This window comes from Odontomachus brunneus, unplaced genomic scaffold (assembly GCF_010583005.1).
Source record: "Odontomachus brunneus isolate Ranch 3 - 2012 unplaced genomic scaffold, Obru_v1 Obru_scaffold_259, whole genome shotgun sequence".
In the NCBI taxonomy this organism is placed as follows: Eukaryota; Metazoa; Arthropoda; class Insecta; order Hymenoptera; family Formicidae; genus Odontomachus; species Odontomachus brunneus.
Window position 1 is genome coordinate 58,459 of NW_022639709.1, and position 4,930 is coordinate 63,388.

The 4,930-nt window shown below is 45.5% G+C and overlaps 1 long non-coding RNA gene across 1 annotated transcript in view; it reads right to left on the minus strand.

Moving 5' to 3' along the window:
- Positions 1–1,472, minus strand: part of LOC116852842 — an 8,317-nt gene extending 6,845 nt beyond the window's left edge. Inside the window, exon 1 of the long non-coding RNA XR_004379862.1 lies at positions 824–1,472. This is a non-coding gene — a long non-coding RNA (uncharacterized LOC116852842). The remainder of the gene's footprint in view (positions 1–823) is intronic.
- Positions 1,473–4,930: the final 3,458 nt, after the last annotated feature.

The window sequence follows — 4,930 nt, forward strand, 5'->3', positions numbered from 1 at the left end:
TCTCTCTCTCTCTCTCTCTCTCTCTCTCTCTCTCTCTCTCTCTCTCTCTCTCGCTCTCTCTCTCGATACGAAGAGAAACCAATCTTAGATCAATAAAGTTAACTACGGGCATGAAAAGACTGTGTGCGACTGTTAAATATGCATGTGCACTTTTCATACAAGGCAAGATGGATAGGTAAGTACTGCGAGAAGAAGGAGAATCAATTTTGCACGTTAAGAAGAGAACGACTCAACGCGATGCCTGCGTGTCGCGAATACCAACAGGTGAAAGTCGCGTGTAAAAAATCCTACAGCTCGACGTGCATCGCGTGATATATAAAAGCGAGCAATATATCAAAGCGCAGTCACCCTCTCTCGCCTGGCTTCGAAGAGTCGCTCCCTCCCGATTCCAGAGGTTCCGTCGTACGTATGGGAAAGAGAGAGAGAAAGAGAGAAAGAGAGAAGGAGAGTGCACCGAGACGAGAGTGGTTTTAAAGTAGACGTGGCGCTACGCGTAATATCGATTCGCGAAGGATGAGAGATGGGGAAGGTGGGGGACGGCGGAAGAGGGATATCGCGCGCAGGAAGAGACGAGCGTGCGAGTCGTGCGAGGAGCAGTGGAGGCTCCTTTATCTCTCGGCGAGGCACGTACCACCACAGGGGTACCGTCGCGAGATCCTCCGGGGTGTGACAATCCCGAGGAAAGTAGGCAAAAAGGGATAGCGGTCGCGACACACAACGGAGGGGTAGGAGAGAAGGTAAGGGACACGAGGGGCAGCGGAACACAGGAAGGAATACGGGGCAGGGGAGTACGTATCTGCATATAACCTGGTTTCTCACTCACGTGCTCTCAAGCACTCGGCCAGGTAGCGATAGATGGAGCGGACTCCCTCGGGAAGTGGCCCGCTCCCGTCGCTGGGTTCGCTGGATAGCCTTGTAGAAGACCGACCACTCCGCAGGGACCGGACTAGTGCTTCTCAAACACTGGCCGTGTCGGGCAGCCGGCCGGTCCATCCTTCATTATCTGGTTCCTCGTTCGTGCTCGCCGCCACCCCGCCGTCGAGCGACGAGGGAGAGAGGGAGAATCCCACGACGAGCAAGAGTCCACGTGCCGCGCAAACGTAAACGCGACGAGAGCACGAAGTCTGTCTAGGGCGAATATACACAATAAAGACGCGACGCGAGACGCCGAGAGATCGATCCTTAACTACGGAGAAGAGCCGGGGAGACCGTCGCGAGCGAGGCGTTCTCTCGACTGTTCCTTCGCGCTGTTCCTTCCCGCTGCGATTTTTGATTTGCTTGTAAATCTCTCGATCGAGGGGAACAATCCCCGTAGGAGGACTTTGTCGCGCCAAGTCCACTATCTCTTTGGTGCTCCGACCGGTGATTTTAAAATTCAAAGGCTAGTCCGAGCCCTAAATGCCTTCTCTTCGCGACACCTGGAAAAGGCCAGATCTATCCCGGAGGATTATTCCGCGTGAAAGTGTCGGACGATCGAGGATACCGGCATTGAGGCCCCGTAGGGATCATGACAGATGCGGAGCGTGGCGGAGAAGCCAAGGGAATGCGGGCAGGTGGCGAGTGGCGGCAAAACATCCTTCGCAGGTCGCATATATTAAGTGCGATCAAACATGCATGCCTCACTTTGGAAGCGACGGCAGATACTAATATAGGACCCGACAATATTATGCATCGCGACTATTCAATTTGGCGACGACAGTGATATTATCATACGGGCCCTCATTCTGGTCGCTCTTCTGTCGATAAAAGTGTCTCTTTTATCAATAAATATATCAATAAATATTATAAGCCTTCTGTGTGCCTCTGTGAGGATATTTAAAGACACTCTTATCGACAAGGGAGAGTTCGGAATAAGTCTCTCGTAAATGAATTATTCAACACAATTTTCAAGAGGGAACACAGCCGGTATTTATAATTTACTTATTAAATGGAAAATTTTCCGACGGTGGATGGATTTACGCTTCACCGTTCACACATGCAGTTTGTTATAATCGATCGTGTGCTTTTAGACCTTTGCATGAAACATGGAAATGCGTATACTCTTAGACTCCTACATGAAACATGGAGATGCGAGAAGATTTCTCTTTTTCTTTTTTTCGTTACTTCTTTCCCTCCAAACGTCCCGGAAACATTCGGCCATTACACTTTTCACGAGAACGAATGCATAAGTTAGTGCTTGTGCGTTTTTAAAAATTAAATGCATCGATTAAAGCGTTAAAGCGAGGCGAACAATGGAGGACGGGGTCGAGAGATTTCCCGAGATGAAACATGAATAATCTATTTTTTTCGAAACTATAAAATAGTTGCAGTTATGCATATGTAGGTAGGTTGTTGAATGGAACACCTTTTATTCACAAAGGCACCCTCTACGCGCGTCGATACCGCATTTCAACAAAATCTCGTCTACTTTATCCGATCGGCTAGCAGGCAGGCGGGCAGGCAGGCAGGCAAGCGCGTTGCTACGTCGTTCTCGTTGCGTCGTTAGCATTTCAATGAATATGTTATATTCATCGGTCAAATATGTCATCGACGTGATCGCTTGCAGCTCGTGTGCATCGCGCCCAGCGGCTAATAAGTCACGGGTTAATAGACAAAGTTTCGTTTCGCCTCGTAAAATCGTGACCAGGCTTGGACTTTATTGGTAGAAAAGGTAGAAGAGAAAGGGGTGCACAAGCGGGAGAGCGAGATGAGAAAGCGAGCGGGAGTGAGAAGGAAAAGAGAGAGAGAAAGAGAGAGAGAGAGAGAGAGAGAGAGAGAGAGAGAAAGAGGGAGAGATTCATACAACGCAAGAGAGAGAGAGAGAAAGAGAGAGGGGGAGAGAGAGAGAGAGAGAGAGAGAGAGAGAGAGAGAGAGAGACCCAGAGATATGGAGAAGGGCGGAAAGGGGACGAAAGGAAAGAGTAAGCGATATCGATATGCACGGGGAATATCGGACGCGAGAGCCAGCCTAGCAATATCGAGATGAGTTATTGTTCCCCGAGTACAATGCACTCAAATACTGAATGAAGCCGGAAAATTGATACAAAAAATCCGTACGGCTCTAGAGAAGGCCCTATCAATTCTTGATATCACCTTCGCGAAAACGAAGCGAATATTTCCCACTTGAAGATTGCGTCTCTCGCGGTTAGCCACCGCGGAATAAGGAGTATTTACGCGCATTCCGCGCGCAAATGAACGACCAAATTTCCTGGTAGAAATATATGTAGTTGATGTAGACATAGCTTAGTTATTGCGTCTAGTGTTAATACATTCTCATTAGTGGTGGAAATATTGAACAAAAACTATATTCAGTGGTTGAAACAATTTACTGTAAAACATGTGTACCGATTTTTTTCAAACATCAGTAATGCCAACTCATTATTATAACGTCTATCGTGAATAAATATAAAACATATGTATTTATATCATTTAGAAAAGAGCTTAAAATTGCATGAACGATGGACGAACGTGAAAGAAAAACGTAGAGCAAAGAAAGGGGGAAACTGGAGGAAATAAGCCATTTGGCAATATTAAGCCCTGTGACAGAGATGAAAACTAAAAAGTTAGGAATGAAAGCGAGCAAAAGACAAACAGGATATATGCTAATAATGCAGAATTTCGTTGAGATGAGAGCACATCAAGCTAATTCTGATACTAATGGTACAAATGAAAACCGCCACCACAGCTCAGACTCGGAACTTTTGATAAAATAGTACAAAATAGTACAAATACAAGAATGGATAAAAGGACGTATGTTGTTTGATGGTTGTGAATAATGTCACGTAAAAGATAAAAAATATGAAAATATATATTACGTGCCAGAACAATTTCAATTAGAACTCATGCACAAAAAATAAAGCATACTACTAAGCCAAATCTGCTCATGTTGCCCATTGCGTACAGCAGACTTAATTACTAAACAATCGAATAGTTTCGTGTCTATTTTTATTCTGTTTCCGTTGAGATTTTTTGTGCATGTTTCGTGCGCAGTAACTATAGGAAAAGCGTTACATTTCGATGGAAATCCCAAGCAGTTTCATCTTTTAGCTACCAGAATTGTCTCTGGTTTTGTAACTAACATAATTGTCCAGCGTGCATTCATCAAGAATATTGTTCAACAGGATTGTCCGCCAAAAATATCGTCGATCTTCAATAAATAATGACATTTTATAATTGTCCAAATATGAACATTTTTGCTTGACTACCGCGCATCGCGACATAATTGTTTGCATTTCGGGGCAGAGCAAACATCACGGTCGTTGCGTACGCACAACCATAAATCGAGCTTAAACGAAAAACACCGTGTAAACGCGTGGTACATGCCAATCTGAGGAACGCCGACGCGCATTACCAAAATAACGGAAAAGCGAGAACTCGATTTTCGCCGTTGCCGTGCAAATTTTGCAGCCATCGTGGTCGTTGCCGGTATTTAGTAGCCGAAGTCGAGATGTCACATTTAAACGAGCGCCCCGTCAATAAAAAAGCGCGAAAAATATGATTGTTTTACTTTTACTCTCTGCTGACGCCGAGCGGAAAATTCGCGGAGCGACGCGACATAGACGGAGACGCGCTTCGCCAAGCACGAATTTCGAGCGCGTTACCAATTCCGGAGAACATTTACCGTCAAGTGTAATGCCAACTTTTTCCGATAAATCTTCTGAATTGGACCTCCGAACGCGTTAATGTAATTAGTCCAAACCGTCTCGTTAATGCATCACGAATTTTCGAGCTGTCGGGCTATTAATAACACTTTTGTTAATAATTCAATTCTATTTACATCCATCTCGAATTTGCTTAATAATTTCCCACCTTCCTCCTTCTCTTCCTTCTTCTTTTCTCTTCTTTTTTTTTTTTACGATTATCAACGAAGTCTGAAGGTTCATTAGTCGCTCCCGCCGCGTTACTTCCTTTCACCCGAGGGCAGCGTGAAATTATTCCCCCCCCCCCCCCC